Genomic DNA, 27,802 nt, shown 5'->3' on the forward strand with positions numbered 1-27,802 from the left:
CTTTTTCTACAATTAAACACCCAAAAAAGTTGGAAGTGAAGCTTTGGCTCAAATGGTAGAGTGCTATCTTTGAACATCAAAGACAAGGGATAAGATCTGGTCCTTAGTTTCAAGCTTTTTCTAGCAAAGACCCACCCAAGAAAGGGAAGCAGGTTGGCACACGGGAGCTCAAAGTTCACACATAATACTCAAGACTCCCAGAACAGACCCCATCCGGCTCTCATTCTCTAGATTCTATGTCCTACATCCTGGCAGTCTTAGATGGGACTGACCATGCACCAAGTTAGGACATTCAAGTACAATCTCATACTGAGGATCCCCTGACCTTATCAAAGAATCAGGATTTCTCATTGTCCTGCCTTGACACTGGGCAGCAAGGTGAGTTCTAGTTATCCAACCACAGGATGTGAATATGAAAGGATTTCTCGGCCAAGGGACTCCAACTGGAGGGGCTATAGGTCCCTCTCCCTCTGGAAGGAGAAAAGTGCTGGTCCATCCCAGGAATGTTCTTAGGTTGTGAGTATCCTCAAAGAAACAACCCTGCTCAGAGCTCAGTGCCTCTTGTTTTCCCACCAGCCTCAACCCAAGCCTGCCCCACCTTCAGTCAGCCCTCTCTGAATCCCAGACTGCCATGTAGACTAAAGGTTGAGCCAGCAGAGACCCACCTCTGCCCCTGAGAATGGCAGACACGTAGTCCTAGCACCCCCTAGAGGAAGTCTCGAAGTCACTCAGGTCCTGACTCCCGTCCTCATTCCCTGGCTGCCCTGTGCCAGTGGCCCACTTACCTCTGTCTCTGGTGGAGGAATAAACACCGGGGGTGTCATCTTCTGATTGAGCCATGGAAAGTCCCAGTCCCCAAGGATGTACTGCACAGGCATCCTGCAGTGGACAACAGCCAGTCAGTCAATGGTGAACCTAAGGTTCCAGGACTCTTAATAGAAGTGTGGCTGGGTCAAAGACTCCATAACTGGTGGTCTATGTTGTTAGGAGATGTCATGGCTTCAACGTCCTGACACACCTGACCTGGGATCGTCCAACCTCTTCATCTTCCTGCTTATGCCTTGCCCCGCCCTTGACACTCCCTCACCCCAACACCTCCCTAGCCCTTAGACAATTTCTTATTATCTGACCAGGAAATAAACTTGCTAGGGCCAGGATAATTGAAACCTGGTGACGCACCCTGAACCCTAGGTCCTTCCTGAGGCTGCTTCCCCCTGCATTTGGTGACCACACAGCTCCTGGATGTCATGAAGTTGCTGAAGGGTCAGTGGCTTAGTCCTACATACTGGCTTTAGGCTCCGAAATGTTACCCACAGAGATTGTGAGTGGTTGCCTCTCTTGATCCAGGGACTCCAAACCAAAGCTCGCATGCTCCCTTCTTCCTTCCTTTCCTCTTTTTTTCCCTTCGTCCTTCCCTCCTCTCTCTCTGTTTCCTTTCTTTGTCTCACGCCTGGCCTTGAATTAGGAGCCTGGAAGTTGTCCCTGAGCCTTTTTACTCAAGGCGACCAGTCTACGGCTTGAGGTACACATCCATTTCTGGCATTTTCTTTTTGGTTGTTAGTGAAGATAAGAGTCTTACAGTCTTTCCTGGCTAGGCCTTAAGCTTTGATCCTCCCATCTCAGCCTCCTAAGTAGCTAGCATGACAGGCATGAAGCACCAGCATCCAGTTCAAACCAAGGTTTCTTCATGTCCTGTGGAACCAGCACTGGAACCTTTCATCATCTATGACAACCCCCACCCCTTCGAGCATGGCGCACACTGTAACTATTTGTTGGATAACTAAATGAGCATCTGTCTATGACCATATTACAGAAAAGTCCCATCCGATTCATGTAAGCATCCTGGGGCGGGGGGAGAGGGGGCAAGGCAAAGCCTGATGTAGCTCTCCCACAGTTCTCCCTCCTCCCTCTTCCCATCCTCCTGGTGCCACCGCATTTAACTGTTTTGGCTCCCAGGATGTGAGCCACAATGTTCTCGTTGGATTCTGGGGCCACTGGGATGTCTATATTCTCAAAGATCTCTGTCCAGTGGCTGACCAAATCTGTGGCACTGAATTCCCCCTCAGGTGTGAACGAGGTTGCCATGAGCTGAACCCCTGGCTCAAGTGGCCTCCTTTCCTCTCTGTGGGACCAGACAGGATGGCCCATTATATCTGGCACCCAAGTTGCATGTTACAGAGAAAGGATTCTCGAGGCATCCCGGGTTCCACTTCAGGTGCTGAAAATCGTCTCTGCTCACAGCTGGCAGGCTGGGGATGGCAAGGTCACTCTCTGCTCCCCATGACATCCTCAACTGTGGTGGTCACCCTAGAGAGAGCTGTAGAAGAATCAGCAGCTGCCAGAGAAATGCAGTCAAGGCATGACATTCATAGCAGGAGACCATCTGGCTTGGGAACTATGCCTGTGCCTCTTTTAATGTCACTGTTTGACAGCTGAATTGGTTCATCTAATTTAACCCATGAATGCAGGCATTAGTGGAAATTGCCAGCTTCAAGAAAAAAAAAAAACCTGGAAAGGTGGCATTTCACTTGTCCCAATCAAACTTAAACGGTTCCAAAGTCAGTGGTCCCCTTTTCCTTCCAAGCAGCCTACAGCAGGTTACAGAAACTGGCATTCAGAGAGCCCTAGCTAACTGTCACGGTATGATACCGAGCAGGCTCCAGGAGGGGAAACTTGCCTACCACTGTCCAGCTGGAAACGGCCCAGGTGGGACACAGATTGGAGACTGCCGGACTCCAGGGAGGACTACACACGGATGCACTGCCTCAGGAGGGAATCCACGCCCTCAGTGGGGGCTCAGAGCCCCTTGCCCAGATGCCCACAGACACCGTCAATGCCCTGGGTAAGGTTCTCCTCTCATCCTTGGTTGTGGTGAAGCATCTGCCATGTTACACCGTTTGCCACTCCCCAGACACTCCTAGCTTCACAGTCCCTGCCCTACTCCCACCCATCTCGTTCCTTAATTATGTTTGGCAGACACATTCCCAACCCTTGAATTAACTCCAACTATACACATGAGAGCAGAGTGTCTGGCTGGAAGAGTGCGGCTGTGGACACACTGGCCTCACAAGGGTCTGGCTGAAGACAGGACAGGGGTCCACTCTGTTCTGTGGTTCACACAGGCCTCCTAGGGAGTCCCATGCAGGTCCAGCAGCTACTGTGGGCTGCAAGAAAGGGGAAGAGGGAGGTGGAAAGAGGTGGAAAGGAACATATACTGAAACCTTCCCCAAAGGAGCCATGAAATGGTGAAGGAGAAAACAAAAATTGTGGCTGGGCTCATACTGAGCATTCTGAAAAATGAACAACAAATACACACATACACACAAATAAACTGCTTTTGTTCTTTTTACATATGGTGACTTAAATATATTTTCATTTTTCTCATCTCCTAATCTCCCAACACACACACACACACACACACACACACACACACACACACACACACACACACACACACACATCCAAATGGGTCACAGAAGACTCACCATGAAACACCTGCAATTTGCCAACTGATCACTGACCTGAGCACAGTCAGGATGTATGAGGAGAGAGATGATCAATATCTCCCTCCCTCCTTCCCTCCCCCTCCCTCCCTCCCTCCCTCTCTCTCTCTCTCTCTCTGTCTCTGTCTCTATCTCACTCTGTCTCATACACACACACACACACACACACACACACACACACACACACACACACACACACACACACAGACAGACTCAGAGCAGTGCCTCTCCTGAGTTCGTTGGTTCCTCATCTGGGCAATGTACAAGCTCAAGCATGGCAGTTCCCTTGTCAGAACCAGGGGCTCCCAACCAAGGGGAACACTGCTCTAATAATGCAGAACCACCCTGCCTCTCCCTTTACCCAGGGCCAGACCTTTCCATTGGGAACAACCAGCCTTGACTCCCCATTCACCAAAACCCTAGGCCCTGACACTGGGTCAAGGAATCCAGAGACAGATGACTCCTCAGAGCCCTGAAAGAAAACACAGCAGGCAGTCCTGGTGCCTCCAGAGAAGTGTCTGACTTGGGGTGGGACTGTTGTTGGGGAATTTGATGGGGTCATAAAGGCTCCATACATGGATGGACTCCCTAATTCCAGCCTAGATGCTTCTGGGCTAATTGGCGGATTCTTGGGGAGGACTAGGAGACCAGAAGGACCAGGAGCACCAGCAGAAGCAGGCAGAGCTGGGAAATGTGATCACCCTGTGAGTACTGTTGACAGCTGGGGGGGGGGGGACAAGACAGGTGTATGTATGTCAGAGGGGATGTGTTCCTCCCAGATAGTCACCTTCTGACCCCCAGTGCCCTCACCTCCCTAGTGGGTTCTTCTGGGACCTCCTCAGGTGAAAGGGTGACCTAGCACAGAAGACAAGGGCTCACACAGCAAGGGGGGCATATCTCCTGCATCTAACACCCCCCCACCCGCCAGCAAAAAGGAAAAGACCCTAGAAGGCAGGTGTGGAGGTGCTCCTCCCCACATCTGACTAAAGCTACTAGGTTCCCACCAAGGAGAGGAAGGGTGCAGATGTGGCTTTCCCTGCTCTAGGCCAGGGGTTCTGTGGTGCCCCCTCCTCACCAATCCCTGCATCTACCCTTTTCCTGGGACACTGGCCCTAGGAATGGGGGTGGGATCCTTGGGGCAACACCCACCCCCCTCTCCTGGGGCACATTTGTGGCAGAGCCAGGGTGGACTGTAGAGTGCAGGGGAGGTGCGGGCAGGATGGAGAGAGGAGACAGGAGGTGGGGTCCAGGTCTGTGGGGGAGGGGGAAGGAGGGGGTCAGGGGGTTCGCCTTGTGCAGGAGTCACTAGGTGTGGTCCCATGGAGTGGCCACTCATGCATGCTGCTGGGAGAAGCTGTAGGCGATGGCTCTGGGTGCACCCAGGCCCGGAGTGCAAGGACCAGGTCCAGGGACTGGGTCGGGGCCTCATGCCAGGCAGGGACCCACCATTTCTGCTGGGCCACTGCGAAAGGGGCCTTGGATCAGACCAGGCAGGGCCATGTTTGAGATGCTGCGCTGCTGGGAGGTGGAGGGGGCATCTGCCTGCAGCTGTGGTTGCTGCCACCCCTGCCTCAGCTGCCATCAACACCACCACCTCCGTCTCAACTGCCTGCTTCCGTTGCCTCCACCACCGAAGCCACCGCCGTGCTTCCCGTGCCAGGACCTCAGATTCAGGGCAGCCATGGCCGCCGTGCCCCCGTGGGGCTGCCCGCAGTGATGTACCTGCCTTGCTGGCTCCAGGTGCTCGGTGCTACTGTTCAGGACTGCGCTTTGATGGCAGCGGCCGCCAGCCTCTAGAACAGCTTCCCCTCATGCTTGTGCTTGCTCTTCTCTCTGCTCTCTCTCTCTCTGCCCCCACTCCACTCCTGGGCCAGCGCACAGGCGTGCCTGCTCCCCCCCATCGCTGCCACCACAGTGCACCCCAGGGCCCCTCCCCCTCCTCCACTTGGCCATGCCCACTCCTCCCCTAGGCCATGCCCCCTATTCCTAGCTGCAATCACAACCCTGACTGGGCTCTAAGGCTTCCAGGCCATGGCAATTGCAGCATCACCTCAGCTCAGCACTTTCCCCCAACCCCAGTACCTGCCCCAGGGATCGAATCTCCCCTCAGCTCCACCCCTGGAGGGGATTCTCCTCCATCCCCCTTCAATCCACACACTAAGAAGGTGCATGGTGACCCTTGTGTATGTGTGTGTATGTGTGTGTGTGTTGTGTGTGTGTGTGTGTGTGTGTGTGTGTGTGTGTGTGTGTGTGTGTGTGTGTTTGTATGTGATGTTGGGGATAACTACTCTCAAGGACTCAGAACATAGCACTCTTTGGGATGACACACAGCACACTTCGAAAAACAGCACAAAGCACCCTGTGTAAAGGACTGAGCACACAGCTCCCTTTGAAGGATTCAGCATATAGTACCCTGTGTAGAGTACTCAGCACACAGCATCCTTTAAAGGAGGGAGTCCATAGCTTGCAGTGTAAAGGACTCAGCACATTGCATGCTTTGAAAAACTCAACACATAACACACTTTCCCAGGGGCTCATTACATAGCACCTTCTGTGTTAAGACTCCACACAGCCCTTTGAAAGGCTGAGTAAAAAGCACCCTTTGTAAACCACTCATTGCATAGCACCCTTCGAAGAACTCAGCACATAAAAGAATTTTGAAGGTTTCCGCACATACCACACTATGGCAGGACTCAGCACATACCACACTGTGGAAGCACTCAGCACACAGCACCGTTTGAAGGACAATACAGAGCACCCTGTGTAAAGGACTCAGCACACAGCACTCAAAAAACTCACCTCATCCCTCTCTTCTCAAGGGCTCAGCACATAGCAGGACCCTTTTGGATGAATTAGCACACCACACCTTTTGAAGCACTCAGCATACAGTACATTGTGTAATGGACTCAGCACACAGCACACTTTGAAAAACTCAGCACGGCCCACTCTTCTCAGGGACTCAGCACATAGCAACCTATGGGATGACTCAGCAAACAGCACCTTTTTGAGGACTCAGCACAAAACCCCCATGTGGGAAGGACCCAGCAAATAGCGCCCTTTAAAGGACTCAGCACATAGCTGTATGTCACAGGTTTAGCTTTCATTAGAATTAGGGTGCTTTTTCCAGTATCCCCATTCTTCGGAAACACTTCACAAATCCTACTAGTTCACATTTAGCCAACCTGTGTTTTATGGGGGAGGGTCAGCTGGGGGTCTTGAACTCAATGTTTGGGGGCCATATCCCTGAGCATTTTGGTTCAAGGCTAGAGCTCTATCACTTGGAGGCACAGCTCCAATTTTGTTTTTTGGGGGTTGTTCTTTGACAGGTCTTATGGTGATAAGGAAGGCCAAGTTGGGGTGTCTGTGTGCAAAGGCTCTTAGTTCAGCCTGGAGCTGACCTCTCTCTTCCTTGTGCTCCTGGGAAGTTGGGCCTCATGGAGCTCTCTTGGCCTAGGGTGGAAAAGACCTGCTCTGGTATCAGCAATCAGGGTGAACAAAAGTCAGCTTGGCCCTGGTCACTTCTCAAAATTGAACTCTAGAGGACAATGGCACGGGGCTGCATATCCCGCATCTGGCCACCAGGAGGCAGGAGTGGCCCACCATAGGGATTGTACCTGGGAGTTATGTTTACTCTTGCTTCCCTGGGGTCTCCATCATGCTTCCAAGTCACCCTGGACAGGAAAATCCTTGAGACACTTACCTACAATTAACAATCAAAAAGCAAGTGGGGCTGTAGCTCAAGTGGCAGAGCAGTAGCCTTGAGCAAGAAAACTGTAGACCCTGAGTTCACACACACACACACACACACACACACACACACACACACACACACACACACACCACATGCATGCAAAATCAGAGATTTCTATACTGCAATCTTTGGATATTATCTACTTTTTCCCCACTAAGCCTGGTGGCTGCTGGCCTAGGTGTCATGCATACACCACTACCTGGCATCTTTAATTTTGGGGAACAGAATGGGTAGAAGGTCATCTTTCTCTGATCCCAGCTCCTTGATTGGGTCATGGTCTATCCAGGCCCTTTGGGGCTCCTTTACAAAATCGCCAAGATGCCTTCAAAAGTCATCACATACTGGGCACTGGTGGCTCATGCCTGGCATCCGAGCTACTCAGGAATCTGAGATTTGGAGGATCACGGTGCCAAGCCAGCCTGGGCAGAAAGTGTGTGAGACTCTTATCCTCAATGAACCGTCAGAAAAAAAAAAGTGGTCCTTTGGCTCAAGTGGTAGAGTGACAGCCTCGAGAATAAGAGCTCAGGGACAGTGTTCATGTGCAACAACAACAAGGAGAGGCTTTGCATGTTGGCTTTAGGATTGGCATTGGTCAAATATAATTGGAATTTTCAAGTGCTCCAAGACAAAGCAGTGCCTCCGTTAGTCCTGTGCTGGTCCATCTTGTCTCACCCCCTGGCCTTGTCCATGCTTTCGGTCAGCATGGCTCTGGTTGGAAGGAAGGGCTCCAAGGAGGAAGATCCCAGAGCAATCACCCCACCTCCTTCTGCCATGCTCACCCTGCTGCTTCTGCTCTTTGCCATAAACTTTCTTCCTTGAATCCATCCATGAGGTCATCACCACCAACATAGTGGTGAGTGGTGGGTCTGGCCTAACTCGGGGAAGTCAGAGGTGAAAGTAGGTCTGGGATTAGGAACTTCCACCGTGGGTGTGGGCTGAGCCCAGAGTTGACCTTTATTTCATCCTGAGCCTTACAGTGGTGGGAAGACAGTGTAGACTCCACATTGAGTCAGGTAAGATTGGAATCTAGAGGACCCCTTGTGTGGGGGAGGATGTAGGGCCACTGCTCTTGATACTCCTCTCTCAGGACTCCCCTGTCCCTCCCTCATCTCTCAATGGTAGAAGATAAACTTCAACTAAGGGTGTGGGATTAGGGGGTGGGGAAGTATTTTGGTGTGAACCAGAAGTGCTTCATATTCATCCTAGCCCCTACTTCCTATTTATTTGAGGAATGGCCATATGGGTTTGGGAGGGGTGAATCATCCTAGCTGAGAAGGTGCGTCCGTGGAAGAGTGGTCGCCTAGCATGACTGAAGCCCTGGGCTTGATTCCACACAGAAAAAGCTGGAAGGGGAAGTGGGGCTCAACTGGTCGAGCACCAGCCTTGATCAAAAAGAGCTCAGGGAGAGTGGCCAGGCCCTTAGTTCAAGCCCCAGAACTGGAAGAACAAATCTTTGTTGGAGGCTTTTTTTTCCCTTTCAAAACAATTTATTGTGATAAGCATAACATGGGTCTCTTCCCTGGCCACCAATGGGCCATTATATCTCTTGAGCTTGGGCCACCTCCCAGCAGCCTCTGCCCTACCCAACACCCAGTTTAACCTTCCCTTCACCCAGCACATTGAGGCCTGAGAGAAGGCCACCTGACCACTACTTCTGGTGGCTTCCAAGGCTTTTGAGAGTCAATATGTCACATGGAGAGTCATTATCTGCATCAGTCTACAGAAGAAAAGGAGGGAGCACTCCTCGCCTGAGCTGTGGGCAGATCTGTATCTGGGGCATCTGCAGCAGGATGTGCTCCTTGAGGGAGTCCTCTATGGTGACAAGAACCCTGACCTATCCTCTGGCAGTTTCCACGCTGTTTTCAAGTTGCAATTCTTCAAAACCTTTCTGCTCGTCCCTCATTTCACCCACCACAGGCCCTGATGCATCTGAAGCAGCATTGGTGGTGGGGGGGCTCGCCTTTGCTGGCATCTGGAGCCTGCTGTCCATGCCTTCCTCTGTGAGGATCAACAGCAGCTCCTGCAGCACTCTCCTCTTCTTCATCTTCTCCTGGGACAGCCAGCACACACACTTAGATTTCTCCCAAAACAGCTCATTCAGAGCCAACATCTCCTCTTTACACACCACGAGGGATTCCTCAATAGTTTGGATGTGTGCTGACTGCTGGATGCATCGATGGTGGAGCTCACCTGCTGGATACTGGAAGTCCACCTCATCAGGCAGGTTGTGGACGAAGCAGATTTACTTCTTGGACGCCCACATGTCCTGCTTCCCATCCCCATGAATGCTGTGGTGGCAGCACATGTGGCAGGGGGCTGTAGCTCCAGCTCAGTCTGTCACTGAGCTGCCAGGTAGGCCAGGTGCCTGCAGCTGGCCCACTGCTCCTGAGGTATGATTTTCCCCCCTCTAGATCTCAGCCTCAGTGTGTTAACAGAGCCTCATCCATCTACCAGGCAACATGGAATGTGGGCGTAGCCACATTTCTTGTATCCCAATGGTCAGAAAGAATGATGAAATAATAGGGGTGTGGCCAGAATCCTGTGATGCAGGCAGAATGGACAGAGTTAAGATGACAGTGGCTCCCCCAGCTCCTTTCCCAGGGAACTCTGTCCAGTTCAGTTAGGGACAGGAGGATGACCTGCTTGAGCCGGATGGCTGCACAGATTGTTGTGTATGTCCGTTTGTTGCCAGTCTCGGACATTGAACTTAGGATCTGGCCCAGTCCTTGAGCTGTTTTTGCTCAGAGCTAGCCCTCTACCACTGGAGCCACACGGCTCCACTTCTGGCTTTGTTGCGATTGAAGTTGGACAGGGGTCTCAAGGACTTTCTGGCTTAGAGTGACTTGACCATGATCCTCCTATCACAGTCTTGTAAGTATCAAGGAGGAGCCACTGGTGCCTGCCTCATCATTGGTTTTGCTGATGTTCTTGGACACACCCATGAGTTCCCTATCCTCAGGTTTAAGTGGTGGGAGCTGGAACTCGCAGTTCCAAATGGCAGGAGATCCTAAGAAACAAATTCCTATCCATATGAATACCAATGGAATGTGATGAATATCATGATTGAATGGGCAGTTCTTGCATGATTCTAGGATAAAATTATACACAGTTGTATTCTAGGACACTGATTGATTTTAATTAATACTTTATAAAGATTTTAAACAATCACATACATTAAATGGAGGCAGAATGAAATACTGAAGAATTGGGCATCACATAGTATAGAGATGCCATTTTTTCTGCCCGGACTTTCTTTACTTAATTGCTATATACCATTTTCTGAATGTACATTGGTATATGCAACTAGGATATATTATACTTGATCTGGAAATCAATTATTCAAACTGTTTTTTTATCAAAAATGCTTATAGCAAATTAAAGAGGTAAATCCAAATTATGTATATTTGAAGACAATGCTTGGTTAGTCCTCTTCTCACATTACCTATTCCCTTCTTGAGAATAATACACATTTTAAGGAAATGCTTAGAATGTTTTGGAGAACTAGGTTAACTTTAAACCAGTTATTCTACGCTGCATTTTGTTTACTTTATATCTAGAAAAGCTAAATTCTTACCTTATCATTTTCCTTAGGCTTTATATTCAGGTTTAATCTCTGATGGGTGACAGATAAAGATATAAACATTTTTTAACAGTTGTTAAATTTAGGCTGAGGAATCTAGGTACAATGGTTATTACCATTTGTTTTGTAATCAACATCATTTCATGGGTTAGGAATTGATGTGCGACATTATACTCAGAACTATATTGAAGGAGGAATCCAAAATTAGTTACCAAGATATACACTTAACACACTGTTTTAAAAATGTAAGCTAAAGGAAATAATTTATGGAAAAGTCCACATTTACAATAAATACAGAATCAGTATGACTGATTTTTCTTTTATCCCAGTTGCAATACGGCTTGCATGATGACTTTTATGGTTATATGTTTAGTTAGGTCTTGATATTTAGTTGAAGTTCTGTCTTTTCATATATTCATTTGTCAGATCAAAGAGGAAATTAATTCCATGCCAGAGTCAACATCCATAATAATGTTACAGGTGTATCCTGCTACTTTGCCAAAGTTTCAAATGAGCTTGAGTATCTTGGGTCTTTTTTGGATTGAACAATATATGTATGCAATTTTGTCAGTAGTATAAAAATTTTTTTACCACTATTTATTAAACTATTATTTTCCAGAAACTACTACTTTCTTTTCATGAGATTTTTTTTTGGGTCCGGTCGTGGGGCCTGAACTCTGGGCCTGGGTGCTGTCTCTCAGCTCTTCAGCTCAAGGCTAGTGCTCTACCACTTGGGCCACAGCACCACTTCCGGCTTCTTTATTTTTGTGTATGTGGTGCTGAGGAATCAAAACCAGGGCCTCATGCATGCAAAACAAACGCTCTACCACTGAGCCACCTTCCCAGCCCTTTTCATGAGATTTTTAATGTCATTTATATCATGGGTTGATGTTTTCCTTTAGATAACCCACATTCTATATTCTACAAAGTGTAATTTGGAGTAGTTTAAAATTATGTACACTCAGGTTCACTGCTCAGATTCTACTATTGGCATATTTTGTTCTTGTTAAATCAGTAGGATTTAGGTCTCAATATGGATACTATTAGACTTATTCATTGCATTTCTGCATTTTTTAAGATGTCATGATTTTTGTTATTTTATTCTCTTAAATATGTGCAGATCTCACTACACTTACAGTCACATTTCTTTTAAACAATTTGATCCATTCAAGGGATTTGCTATATCAGGTTCAACTAGATGAATTTAATTACAAATGAACACAACCGTATTTTTGAGACACAGTTATTTTTATGGTTCTAGTCAAGGGTAACATGTATTTGAGGTTTTTGTGCTTAAAAATAACTGGGCACAACATGTTTTTATTCCTGGTGGAGTTCTACTTTGTTTGTTGTTTTTCAAGCTGTGGTGACTTCAACATATGTGTGCATTTTATTTCAATTGTTTTGTGTCTATATTTTGTTTCATATAACAGAAAGTACAAAAAGAATCAGTGATTTAGAACTTTTCGAAATAGATTTCTAAGAGAGACACTTGAAGTTTTGTGACATCTGGGACCGGATAGGTCTTGTTAGTGGAGGGGGTAGTAGAATAAAACAGACATTGTTTGACATGGTTTGAATTCTTCCTCTTATTGCCTCACTATTTCAAATAGTATTACTTCAAAGTCTTTAGTGGAAAGAAAATAATTTTGTCTGTATGAACTCAGAATTTTTGCTTTAATTGGGACACACTACACATTTATAATTGATTTTAACTCTAAAACCTTCTTTCCTTCTTTTAAAATCACAGATGTGAATTTATAATGCTAAAATAGCATCTACTAATTTATATGAAATAGTCCAAACTATTTTCCCTTCACACTATATGTAATATAGACTGTAATAATAGTGAGTAATATAATATGTAATAGTTGACTTTGGGGAATGTCAATTAGAGTGGATTTTTTGAGATACTGCGTAATAGTAAAAATTATATTTTATTCTATTAAAAAGATCACAGTTACATCTAAAAATAACTCATAGTTATAAACTAATGCTAAAAAGTAAGATTGTTTATTGGAAAAGCCAGACGTTGCAATAAGCTTGCTTTTTATACATTGATTTGGATCTGGGCTTTGGTGGCTCATGCATGTAATTCTAACTAGTCAGGAGTCTGAGATCGAGGATAGTGGTTCAAAGCCAGCCTGGACAGAAAAGTCTGTGAGACTTTTATCTCCAATAACCCACTTGAAAACTAGAAACAGCACTGTGGCTCAAATGGTACAGTGGTATCAATGAGCAGAAGAGCTCATTGAAATCTGCAACCAGGCCCAGAGTTCAAGCCCTACGACCACCAAAAAAAAAATGACATGGATTTTTACTTTATTATTTCATTATTTTTTATTGTAAAAATACAGAAGTGTTACAATTACATGAGCAAGGTAATGATTACATTTGTTATCAAACATTGTTTCCCCCTCCTTTGTTTCCCCTTACCATTCCTTCCCATCTACCCCTCAAAGCAACCCAGGCACCAAAGTTGTAAAGTTCATTTTCCGACATAACTTGTTGTACATCTGATTATTGCATGGGACCACCTGTATCCCTATTTATACAACTTGTTTTTCCCTTCCCCTCCACAAATTATAACAACATCAAATACAGTGAAAACAAGGGTTATGTCATGAGGGAGGGACATACAAAGCAACAAAGAAATCATCTTATAAATATGCTAAAAATAATAGCAAGATAAATAAAAAACATTTGAGTCCTTATCTTTGGGTTCATTTCACCTAACATCAACTTATCTGATCATTGCTGCTTGTCCAACACATATACTAATAATTGCAAATAAGGGAAACCATGAGACTTATATTTCTTTGGGTCTGGCTTACTTCACTTAATATAATTTTTCCAAGTCTTTCAATTTCCTAAAAAAATAGGGCAATGTCTTTCTTTCTGATGGAGGCATAGAATTCCATTGTGTATATATACCACATTTTCTTGATCCATTCATTTACTGAGGGGTATCTGGGTTAGTTCCATATTTTAGCTATGGTAAATAATGCTTTAATAAACATAGTTGTGCTGGTAGCTTTAGTATGGTCATGTTTGTGATCATATGGGTAAGTGCCCAAAAGAGAAATTGCTGGGAAATAGCGGAACGCTATGTGGAGTCTTTTGAGGAACCTCCATACTACTTTCCACAGTGGTTGAACAAGTTTACACGCCCACCAACAACACAATAGGGTTCCCTTCTCTGCAAATCCCCTCCAGGTTCTGTTATTAGAGTTCTTATTTATAGCCATTTTAACAAGGGTGAGGTGGTATCTCAATGTTGTTTTCATTTGCATTTCTTTTATGGCTAGGGAGTTGGAGCATTTCTTCATGTGTCTATTGGCTATCTTTCTTTCTTCTTCAGAGAAGTTTCTCTTTAAATCTTTAGCCCACTTATTTATTGGGCAGTTGTTTCTTTGAGAATTTGTTTTTGGGGGATTTAATTTTTTGAGGTCCAGGTATATTTTAGTTATGAGACCCTTGTCTGTTTTATGGCTAGTGAAGATCCATAATTTAACTTGCTTTTCTACAAATTTATAGAATAGTGTAGCTTTGGAAAATCAATAAATGTTGCATTTTCATATAGGATTACATAACCTTGCAAGTGTTGTCTTAAACTGATCTTCACTGAAATGATTGCCATTGATAGCTTTCTCAAGATTCCAGATGTTTATACTTTCAGCTGACCTTCCACAAAACTCATACCCCGAACATAAGTTTTTAGTTTGTTCATGCAATTATAGAAACATAAACATATGAAGCAAATGTTAATTACTTTTACCTGCTGTCATTAATGTAGTATAACTAATACAATTAAGTATATACCTTGAGGAAAATAAGATTCTTCCTTTGAAATACATGCTTCAAGGAACTCACACACACACACACACACACACACACACACACACACACACACACACACTTACCACTCTGACTCAGGTTAGGTTCCTGACATTGGGTATCAGACAATCATCTAATAATCAAACTTTCCTGCCCAGACATAAAATACATTCATAATTCCACACATATAAAAATACCAGATCATTCAAAATAATGAGAATATTTAACGGAATCACTCAGTTCCTGTACCATCTACTCCCTGATTTAATTCATTTATGACAATGCATTTTTCATATCATAATAAAAATAATTTTGAGTCTCTCTGATTAGCAGACAAAAATATGTTATCATATAATAGAAAATGTAGGTAAAATTACTTTCCCCTGTGTAATCTTTTATATAACTTATCAAAAACTTCTTTTTCTTTGCATACTCTGTTTCTGGCATTTTGCCCTAATGTCTAATATTAAATTACAAAGGACATGCCATATTCCTTAGTTCATTTTTCCTAAAGGTTATGCTATGGAGTTGAATCTGATTTGTTTGATTATTCTAAATTAAATTTTCTCAACAACTTGAATTATTGTTTATGTTACTCCTAAGCCATTTGAAATATCAAAAAGAACTGCAAATTCACTTTGGCAGTGATTTGTGAATGGCAGCAATGCTTGTGGGTGGAATGAAGGACTTGAATTATATAGAGTGCCTTAAAAATGACACTGTTCTTTATAAGGCTGATCATTTAGTAAGCTTTTGAAGTGTGGTCTTCATATTTCATCTAAGAAGATAACAGTATGCTTTTCATCACATTCTTGCCTGCAAAGCACTTCATGTCTATCTGCTACTGTAGTGAAACCCACAAACAACTGCACAGCTGTGTTAGCTGCTCTAGATTTTGAAATTTTCTTCCAGTAGCCCTAGTGATTTGAGCCCAGATTCATGGGATAGGCACATAATATACAATTACAAAGCACCACAATATACAAAGACAAAGTACAAAATGAGGTTCAATATTCTTCTTTGTTGTTTCCTTTTTGTCTTAATGATTGTCTTTTAAGGAGTTAGGGGGTGTTTATTTCTCATTACTGTTGATGTAACTTAAATAAATTACCAGATTTTTCAAATAAAATAAAGAGATATAAAAAAAGACATATTCAGTCATAAAATAAACATTTCGGTGATGTTTTTTATTCTAGTCCTGTTCTCAGTTATTTTCATATAATGTTAAGATGAGTCAAACATATGTATAAATTGACGTATTAAGCACACCGAACTCTGCAATCTTTGGGTTTGATTTCTATATCAACCACCTAGAAAAGAAAATTATCACTTGCTTCATGTCTTAAGTAATCTACTTAAAACAAGTTGTATTAATTTTTTTTCTCTTAAAATATGTTTTCCTAGTCCTGGGTTTTATTATATATATAATTAATTGTGAAAATACCCTACAGAGGGATTACAATCACATGGGCAAGGTAATAAGTACATTTCTTATCAAACATTGTTGCCTCTTCCTTTGTTTCCCCTTCCCATTCCTTCACATCTCTCAGTTGGTATAATTTGTGGAAGGGAAGGGAAAAAATAAATTGTTTAAATAGAGATACAGGCAGACCCTCACAACTATAAAATGTACAAGAAGTTCTGTCTAAAAACCATTTTACTAGTTTTATTAATTTTATCAATAGATCTCATAATCTATGGAATTGATTCATTGCAAAACAATTTGATTTCTTATTTCCACTGGATTAATATTACATTTATTTTACTTTTTTTACACATGAAATAATGATATTCTTGTGTATAAAACATCCCTGTTTTTCATTTTGGTTGCCAAAATGGAACTATTACACACTTTGAAAATTTAACTTTAAACCTGAACCTTCAAATTTCACTAGGAATTGAATTGTGTTACTTACAAATTTAATGTTAAAAAAAAAGCATTATTAAATAGAAAGCAACATTATAAGTTATCATACCATAGTCCCTGAATTGACTTTTATGATAAAAAAACAATTATATTTATATAACATGATATACATACTCAAACAAACTATGAGACATGGAAACAGAAGTCTCCTTTTTTGTTTTGTGTTTGTTGTTCTTTATACTTTGTGATGAATCTGTCTTTACCTTACGCCTGATATATTCATTGTACGTCTTCAGGAAGGTGAGGGGTGTGCACAGAGTTTTAGGGAAAAGGGTAAAATATTGCAGCAGTGGAGTTCATTGAACATTGATGAAAGTGAACTATTTAACACATGGATGGGGACAGGAGTGAGGGACTAGGAACAAGTGAGGGAACCAAAGACATTTCATAAAAGGAAATGTACTCATAACCTGACTCATGCAATTGTAATCCCTCTATAAATCACCTTAATAATAACAACAGAAATTTTTTAAAGTCAAATAGAATATTGCTTTTTAGAATTCTAGAAGTTTTTTTTGTTCACTGGTTTGAGCTGTTTGAGTCTATCTCTGAAAATAGCTACATTGACATTCATTGAGTGAATTTGTGAGTTACTAGTAGATAAAAGTCAATTATGATTGCTTGTATGTTTGAAATTCTGATTTATTTATTGCTTTAATCTAATTTGTATTATTTCTGTCTGCAGGTTTTTGGTTTGGCTTGTTCCTGTTTTTCAAGGACTTAGTGGTGCACCATTAGTGCTGATTCAAGATTGTTCTAATTTATTACCGTACATACTCAAAGCTATAAATTTTCCTCCGAGTATTGCCTGTGCTGTTGTGTCCCAGAGGAGGTAGTATTTTGTGTGTTCATGTCCACTGAATTCCATAAACGTTGGAACTTCCCTCCATATTTCTTCAGTGACTCACTGGTGATTTAGAAATGTTTTATTCAGTCTCTGTGAGTTTCAGAATTTTCTATGATGCCTTTTGATGTCAATATCTAATTTGGTCCCATCATAGTCTGACAGGATACAAGGAGTAATTTCATTTTTATTTTTGAATTTTCATAGATTTTCCTTGTGATCTAAGATATATATTTTGGAGAATATTTGATGGGCTGCTGAGAGAGATAGATAGTATGATGCTGCTAGGTGAAAAATTCTATTAGGAATAGCTTGTCATTGCAGTTACTTAGGTCTGAAGATTTTTTTTGCTAAGTTTTTACCTGGCTGGCCTATCCAGAGGTAAGAATGATGTGTTCAAGCAACCAATAATGTGTTTGGATGTATGCATATTTTTACGTTAAGTGGCATTTTTCTGATGAACTTGGGAGCTCTAGGATTCAGGGCATTGATATTTAGAATTGTTATATCCCCGTTTTCTTTGTCAATATTTAATGTCGTTTTTTGTCTCTTTTTACTTTCATCCAACTTTTGATTTAAGCCTATTTTATCTAATATTTGTATACCTACTCTAGCCTGTTTATGAAGTCCATTTTTAATTTGTGAACCCTAAGATGTATATTCAAATGTTTTTCTTTCATGCGATTTTTTCCAACATATTTATAAGATTATTTCTTAGTTGCTTTGTATGCCCCTCCCCAACGGTATAATCCCTGCTTTCACTCTATTTGATGTTGATATAATTTGTGGAGGGGAAGGGAAAAAACAAATCGTTTAAATAGGGATACAGGTGGACCTATTGCAACAATGAGACATACAAGTCGTTATGTCGAAAACGAGGGGGGAGGGATGGAGGTGGATTCAGTGAGGGGAGAGGATGGGAAGGGATGGGAAGGGGAAACAAAAGAGGAGGCTACAATGCTTGATAAGAAATGTACTCATATGTTGCCCATGTAATTGTAACCCCTCTGTACAGTATTTTCACAATAAAAAAAGATGATGTACAGAAGGGTTACAATTATATAATCAGATATTGGACACTCTTTTGAACAGTCTCACCTCTTCCCTCATGTTCTCCCAGATTTTCCATTTGAACCTCCCTCCCCTATAAGTTGTATAGTTCATTTTCAATGTAGTGTTTATTGAGTAGCACTGCTGCCTTTGTTCACCCTTTGCCCCACCATTTCTGTTTCCCCTTGCCCTTTCCAAACTTACATATAAGACCAAAGGTACAAAAATAAAAACAGCAACAGAAGCCAGGAGGAAAAAGCAAAATAATAAAACTGTCATGATCATTTCTTTTAGATAGTTTTGCTGAATATTATTTTATATGATAATACTCATACAGCTATTGAGCTTTTGTGATCTTCTCCAAAGGGCATCCTCCGTTGATCACACTGTATAAATTTTTAGAATCCCATATAACTTATCTTGTCCAAGTCTAATGTTTTCTCTTTTACCATCTAAGTGTGTTTACTTGTAGAATTATAGGGACATTCTAATACAACAAATAAGGGAAATCAGGCAACCTACATACACACACACACACACACACATATACATACATACATATGTAAATATATACATATACATACAAGACATATATATATATATAATTTTATTGATCCCTATTTATAAGTATGTATGTATGTATATATACACACACATATATATACATATATATATAAATAATCAAATTCCATTAATCCATCAGAAAGAATAATATTGCACCATTCTTAAGGAAAATGAAATACTTAGAAATAATAATATTAAGTGAAATTAACTGCACTCAGAGAAATGTAGGTTGCATGATTTTCTTCATTTGTGGTAGATAGAAGGTTCTTATAAATGTAAAATTCTTCTTTAATTAATTAATTTTATTGTGAAAATACCATACAGAGGAGTTACAATTATATGGGAAAGATAACAAGTTCATTTCTTATCAAGGATTGTTGCCTCCTCTTTGTTTCCCCTTCCCATCCCTTCCCATACAATCCCCACCTCTCCCGACCTGATCCTCCCCCCCTCCACCAAAGTTGTAAAGCTCGTTTTTCAACATAACGATTTGTACATCTCATTGTTGCAATGGGTCCACCTGTATCCCTAGTTAAACGATTTTTTTTGCCCTTCCCCTCCACAAATTATACCAACATCAAATGCAGTGAAAGCGGGGGTTATACCATGGGGGTTAAATATACTGGATGGTATACAAACAGGTACAAATGAATTATCTCAAGTATCAGAGTCCATGGAGAGTGAAATACTGTTATTATTCTCTTAAAAGATTAAGTCAAAGCCCCACAAAATAAATACCAATAAATGTGTACTGCAAGAGAGGACAATGGGGACAATGTGAGAGGGGTAGGAAATTGAAGGGGAAAAGGATAGAATACAGGCATTAAACTATTGCATACTTCCCAGAATTGAAATATACAAAGCAAGGGGTAGTATGAAATGGGAGTCAAGTTGTTGAAATGGTAACACAATTCCAGGTGCATTGTACACATAAATTGCTTTGTTAAATGGCAAGTAATTCCATATATAACATAATATTGAGATACGTAAAGACTGGGGTTGATTGGGAGGAGTGAATGAGAATATTGAAAGGGTGACATTGACCAAGATGCACTGCAACCATAAACTGTTTCAGTGAATGGCAACTCCTTTGTACAACTTCTTAAAGATATTAAAATATTCAAAAAATTAATTATGATACTTGAATAGAGAGTTGCACATCAATTCAATTCCCATTTAAAAATATTTTTAACCTGAAGCTTTGGAGAATAAAATTCAAATAATAAAACATTATGAATCTTTTTTTCTGAAAATTTGAAATTTAAATCAAAACTACTTTGCTTTTTGTCAACCATTGGGCTTTTATAAGAGGATACTTCAAAGTAAGTGGCTTACAAACATCAGGAGTATATTACTTATAATCTAGAAGCTTGAACATTGATTATAAAAAATGGTTATTCAAATCAATTCCTTGTCTTACGGGGGTCTACTTTCTAGTTCATTATACTTTATTTACTGGATATTCACATGGCAGAGTAGTTATATTGGGCTTCTTTTATCAGGATCATTATTTCAGGGTCATCTCTGAAAGGGTAATTCTAATGTCACCAGACAGGTGAATACAATTTCAAAATATGTATTTGGGAGGAGTTACATCGTCCAATATATTTTGCAACTTTTGTTTTAACTCAGTGTAGTTTATCATTTGGATATTATTTCATAGAAAATAATAACTTAAGGACAAACCTATAACAAGTAAATCATATGAATGGTTCTTCTTACAATGGGAATATTTATAGTGATGACAAAGCGAAGTATGATTGTTTTGTGGCTCTTGAACTAGATCAAAGGTAATGATACAAACATGGTGTAACCTTTCTAAGACCCTTCTGATGTATTTGAACAATCTCCATTGAGTTAATTGCTTTCAGAAATACAGATCTCCTTTGATTTTAATAATGTCTGCTATTAGGACTCCCACAGACACCAAAATTAGAGGATGCTAATTTCTCTGATAAAATAAATAATTGTTATAATTAATATAACATGAAGCTTGTAATATTATTGGCATTTTAAATACTACTGTTCACATTATATAATACATTTACATCCTTTGGTTGCATCAATTTTTAGAATATTTATAACTAAATGTAAATTGTTTGTAAATAGTTATTTGATGATTATAGAAAATGAGAAAAAGCTTTGTGTACATATTTACTACAGATACAAACATTCACGTGGTTATTTCTGATCCTTCATTTGTTGGTTTCATTCATGCATAGAGAACAGGCAGAGAAATGACAATTACAAACTTGCAATTACTAAAGGGTTAACTTACATGAAATTTATGTTGGGCTAAATAGCAGATTTTATAAATTAAATTGTTTTTGTCCCTTCCTTCCTTCCTTCATTTTTTTCTTTCCTTCCTTCCTTCCTAACTTCCTTCTTTCCTTCCTTTCTCCCTCCTTCCCTCCATCCCTACCTCTCTCTTTCTCTCTTCTTTCTTTCTCTTTCTTTCTCTTTCTTTTTTTCTTTCTTTCCTTCTTTTTCTTTCTTTCTTTCTGTCTGTCTTTCTTTTCCTTTCTTCCTTTCTTTCTTTCTTTCTTTCTTCCTTTCTTTCTTTCTTTCTTTCTTTCTTTCTCTCTCTCTCTTTCTTTCTTTCTCTCTTTCTTTCTTTCTCTCTTTCTTTCTTTCTCTCTTCCTTTCTTTCTTTCTTTCTTTCTTTCTTTCTTTCTTTCTTTCTTTCTTTATTTCTTTCTTTCTTTCTTTCTTTCTTTCTTTCTTCCATTCTTCCTTTCTTTCTTTTACTCAGAATATTTCTTAAGACTATAGAAAAATACCAAATGTTCTACTCCAAGGTGTTATGAGGAATTATAACTATTAAGTAGATTAATATTAATTTTAATAACCTATGCTATATCTTAAAACAAATTTTACTAAAATCCACTTCACAAAAGTTGGAGTATATGTAACAAATATGACATTTCATGATATTGTTTATTTCTTCAAACTAAAATAAGAATTTACACATAATATTTTCCATGTCTCTCTGTGTATGTGTGTGCGTGTGTTTTGTTCTTGTAATTTGAACTAAAGGCCTATCCCTTAGTTTTATTCACTCAAGTATAGTGTCCTAACATTTGATCCACAACTCCACTCCTGGCTTTCTCTCTCTCTCTCTCTCTCTGTATGATTGAGATGTGTCTCACAAAATTTCTTGCCAAGGCTGGCTTTTAACTCCAGCTTCTAGCGTACCCAGGATTAGAAGCTTGAGAGACTCATATTCAGCATGGATATAATATATTTAAATATAAAATAAATTTCTCGTTATTTGAATTGCAGAGGTCAATTTAACAAATTAACATTTAGATATTTATTTAGTTATTAAATCTGAACCTGCACTGTGGAAAAATACTTTTTATTTTTATGAAAAAATAGACACTCGAAGGTTTAAATGACAGAATCTTTGGACAAATTAAAATACTCTATTACTCAAAAGCGACAAAAAGATCATTAATCAAATGTCTCATGTAAGCTAAAATCAATAGGCTCTGTCAGTCTGAATGAAGCAATTTGTCATTAACATTAATTTTTATCTATTGTGGCTACATGATTTTCTATTCTTTTTACCCTATACGTTTTTGACATAAAATGTAGATTCATATAATTTTTGAGTATGCAGAAATCTTAGTTACTGGTCATGTATTTCTGAGGTTCGAGTAGAAGTGGTTTCAGAGGTTAATTTCATGTATTTTATGTCAACACTGACTTTTAGAAATTGAATGAATCTAAATATGAGATAACTAAAGCAAGATATTCCATGACGTATCCAATTATTCCTATAGATCTGAATATAACTTATTGTTGAATGGCAGGAAAATCATATTATACCTACTCTCTATAGAAGTGATAGTATTCATTTTCCTTCTACTTGAAAGAATGAACCTCGCTATAGATGACAAAAAAAACTTGAATAAAAATGCCATAAAATTAGGAAAAATTCAAGCCATTATGAGTTAGATGAAATAGTCATTTTTGAAGATAAAAAATGAAATATCTTGACGCTTCCTTATCTGTTAAATAAAATGTATTTGCACTCAAAATATTTCATTCATCTCTCCAGCAATTGTATAACCTAACCAACTCCAAGCCAAATATCTCCTCTGATTAATTCAAGTAAATATTTAGGAACAGAAGTTATACAATTGTACAGAAATATCTACCCACCACTCTAGAAATTAAATCTGAAATCATAAAGGATTGGGATTAATAATTAGTTTTCACTATGTTGCCATAAAGAGGTGGTGAACATTTTCAAGTGGGCACAATTGTAGAGATTTGGTCACTCTGAACTTGTGATCAAAGAGGACAATAAAATCAAAGACCTTTCCTCCTCTTCCTTCTTTTTCTTCTCTGTCTGCATCTCCCTTTCCTTCTCCCTTTCCTTTTCCCTCTTCCTCTCCCCCCTCCTCCTTTTTCTCCCTCTCCCACTCCTATTCCTCCTCTTCTTTACTTCCTCGCTTCCATGAAAACACATACTCCATCGCATGTTCCTGACATGGGGTACTGTGCCACCACCAACCCAAAGCAATGAGGATAAGAAACATGAACTGACATGTATAAAATCAGAAGGCAAGATTAATCTTTCCTCCTTTTAGGTTGATTTTATAAAGTATTTTGTCATATTAATAGGAGACTGACATAGCATGCTCTCATTTAGTACAAGGGATAAGATAATGAAATGATTGATTAAATTAATATTATAGTAGGGCAAATCTACTTTAAAATATCAGATGTACTTCAACTAGAGGCAAAAAATTCATCACTATGATTTGCTATGAAAAGACAGCAGAATTCAATCTGTTCCTCAATGAAATTGACCTATAATTGGCAGTGTTGTCAATTTTATAAATTATTTATTAAGAGTGAAGAACAAATGCCAACTCAAACTGCTTGATATAAAATTTACTTTGCCCCTGTAAACAGCCTTTGAATTCTATCTATATTTGGTCCCTAAAATGACTTGTATTTTATTCTAAGCATATTTTTAATTAACTTTAAGTACGTAATTGGGGGTTGCTGTTTGACCATGCAGTTTATAAATAGTGTTTAGTGAGTTATTTTGGTTTCCTTTTTTCTCTCCTGAGGTTTGAACTCTGGGCCTGGGTGCTGCCCCTGAGCTCTTTTGGATGAACACTAGAACTCTATTACTGGAGGAACAGTAGTACTTTCAGATTTTTCTGAGATTTAAGTGGAGATAAGAATCTCACAGGCTTTCCTGCCTGGGCTGGCTTCAAACCTCAATCCTCACCCTCCTGATTATTTAGGATTACAGGCATGAGCCATTAGTGCCTGTCTTAATACATTGCTTCCTTTTTTTTGGCCAGTCCTGGGTCTTGAACTTAGAGTCTTGACAATGGGCAATGTCCTTGAACTTCTTTTCCTCAGGCTAGCACTCTACAATTTCTATCACAGTGCCAATTCCAGAATTTTTGTTTATGTAGTACTGAGGAATCAAACCGAGGGCTTCATACTACCACCAAGTCTACCACTAAGCCACATTCCCAGCCCAGTATAATGCATCTTGATGATCATTTTCCCTCATCCTTCTCAATCCTATCTCATCCCTCAATTTACATAATTTTGTAGAATATTCACTGACTCGCAATATCATATATAGTCACGTAGAGGATATGCCACAGATCATATTTTATAGATAATCTAATTCATCAACATACTAAACTTATGCATTACAGAATTCTGTGATTTTAATTTCTAAATTATCTCTCAGATTCACCCACTACTATTCTAAAATTTTTCCTAAGGTTAATGCAAATGCAATCTGTAATTCTTCAATAAAATACAATGATTCATAGAAAGTTACAGTTGGACTATGAACATCACCTTCAGTTCTAGAATATTTTGTCATCACAACCCTCTCAAAATACTCCAGTATTTATTAGTAGTCACTTCCTGTCATCATTTCAACCTACCATCCATTGACCAACCATTACTTCATAGTCTACCACTACAGATGTGCCAATTTTATAAAGCTAATTTAATTAGAAAATGAAGTTTATTTTATCTATTTCTCCCATGTAATATTAGTGTTTCCCAAGTAAGTTCATATAAATTTTTCTCAATTATAGAGCATATTGTTTTGTATGCATTTGAATAATTGTATAATATCCTCAATTGACATTTCAATATTTTATTATATATTATTGTAAAAGGTTTTGCTATGTATATTCTTGTACATGTGTCTCATTGGGCATGTGTTGAAATCTATTTTGTATATAAAATTATGATTCAAAATGCTGGATAATAGAGCAACTATATGTGTAATATCTTAAAGATTGTCAGTATGTTTAACAAACTGACTATATCATTTTAAGTGCTAAACACCAATGTATAAGGATTCCAATTTCTACATAGTGGTTGTGCAGTGCCATCTTGTTTCTATTTCCACTAATCTCTATATGTATGCAATGTCTAGGTAGGTTATGTTCTTTCCATATGTTATTTGGTTGTTGACATATTATTACAAAGATATGTATTTGGACTTTTTGATAACTTAGTCAGGATGGTTAAGTTTTTCATTGGCATTAATATGCCCTTAATATATTTCTGATTCAAGTCTCTTTAAATAAGTGTATATGTATACATACTATGTGTACGTATGCATATATTCATACTTACATGTGTATATATACAAATAACTATATATGTATACACATAAATGAATATGCAGATGTATATATACATGTATATAGACATATATATATATATATATATTATTATTTTCATTTGTCCGTAAGCTATCATTTTACTTTATTTGCCAAACATGTCCTTTATTGGCTTTAGCAATAAGCAGTCTTAAATATAGGTTCAAGTCTAACATTTTAGTATTATCTTAGACACCAATGGCCTTCTATTCTAATGAGCCATGAGCCCCAACTGTTGACCAAATTTCTTAGTTTGTTTACACAATTACTATAATCATGTATTTTCTCATCTATCATTGTTTCATTTCACCACAGAATCTGTATTTATCCTTTATGTCATGCTTGAATACCAATGCCTTTGGAAGATATTTATTAATTGGTGTATATTAATTTTATGACGAAATCGTATTGAAATATTTTGCACACTCACATATTAATCAAGGGCCTGATTAACCTGTTTCTGTCTTTCTCAATTCCCTTAGCCCTTTATTTTTCAATGGTATTCTGTGAATGTCCTTGTGCTATCTCCACACATCGTCAAAATCTATTTCAGTGCTCTTCACCCACCATCATTGAAAATTATACCATGTTGAATATAAAGACAAAAATCTAAATAAATAGAGACATATAATTTTTATGGATTGGAGGATGCATATTGTCTCCTGCTTCCTCCCCCCCCCCATTTTTTGGTCATTCTTGGGGCTTAAAATCTGGGCCTGGGTACTGTCCCTCAGCTCTTCACCTCAAAGTGAGTGCTGTACCCCTTGAGCAACTTTGCCACTTCTAGATTTCCCATGGTTAATTGGAGATAAGAGTCTCACAGACATTCCCATTCCAGCTGCATTTGAACCACAATCCTCAGATATCAGCCTCCTATGCAGCAAGGATTGTAAGCATGAGATAGCAGCGCCCAACTTCACAATTTTATTTATAAGTTTTTGACAATTTCTTAAAACACCTGACCAACACACTTTAATTCATTGACAAAGGAATATAAACTGGAATATATTTCTCTGTCCAATATTAAAACTTTTAGTGTAAAATTGTCATATTTGTAGAGGAAAGATTATATAGCTAAATGGGTCTGTAGGGCACCATATTAGAGCCACATACATATTATCAAGGAATATTTAATAAAAGTGTAAAACCAAACACTTGTGGAATGACATTTTCTTTAATAGTGGTGATAGATTAGACAGTATTTGGGAGAATTAAAAAGTGAATGTTGACTTAAATATAATAATTTATTCAAATATTCTCTTAAAGCAGGTTTTGAAGGTCGCATATAAAACAAAAAGAGTGATGTAAATATAAAGCAAAGGAAGATGTCTTGACAATTTTGGAGATGAAGCATACTTAAATATGGCATTAAAATTATAGGAAAGGAAAACTTGATATAGTAGAACTCAATAAAAGTGTAAAATAATTTAGTCTGTAAAAGCTCATATACAAGTAATGAATAGAAGTTGGGAGCAGGTGGCTCATGTATCACATCCTACTTGGGAGGCTGTGATTTGAGTATTGTGTTTGAAGGCAGCCCACAAAATAAAGTTCCTGAGAATCTTATCTCTGCTTAATCAGCAAAAAAGCCAGAACTGAGGCATGACTCAAATGGTAAATTGTTAACAAAATGCAACAAATCTCAGGGGCCCTGAGTTCAAACCCCAGGACCATACATACATGTAAAAAAGTAATAGTAGTAATACTAATAGTGATGATGGTGATGATGATGATAATGATGATGATGATGGAAGGTACCCATAGTCAAGGATAAAATAGTTACAAATCCTGTATCTGAAGCATGCCTCAAACCTAGAGTCTACATAGAACTCTCAAAACCTAATGTTAAAAAAATCAATTAGAAAACATCAAAGTACCCCTTGTGAAAAATAAGCACAAGAAAATTATCATCAGTCATCAAATGAATGAACATTAGAACTAACATGACATCATAAAACATATATGAGAATTACTTCACATAATACAATAATGTCCATACTAAATGCGATCAAGAAACAGAGAAACTGGATGCTGGCAGGAAAACTCAAGATATAAATGAATGGTATTACCACTCCATACTT

The sequence above is a fragment of the Dipodomys spectabilis genome, unplaced genomic scaffold (assembly GCF_019054845.1).
Source record: "Dipodomys spectabilis isolate Male_0828 unplaced genomic scaffold, ASM1905484v1 ptg000307l, whole genome shotgun sequence".
In the NCBI taxonomy this organism is placed as follows: Eukaryota; Metazoa; Chordata; class Mammalia; order Rodentia; family Heteromyidae; genus Dipodomys; species Dipodomys spectabilis.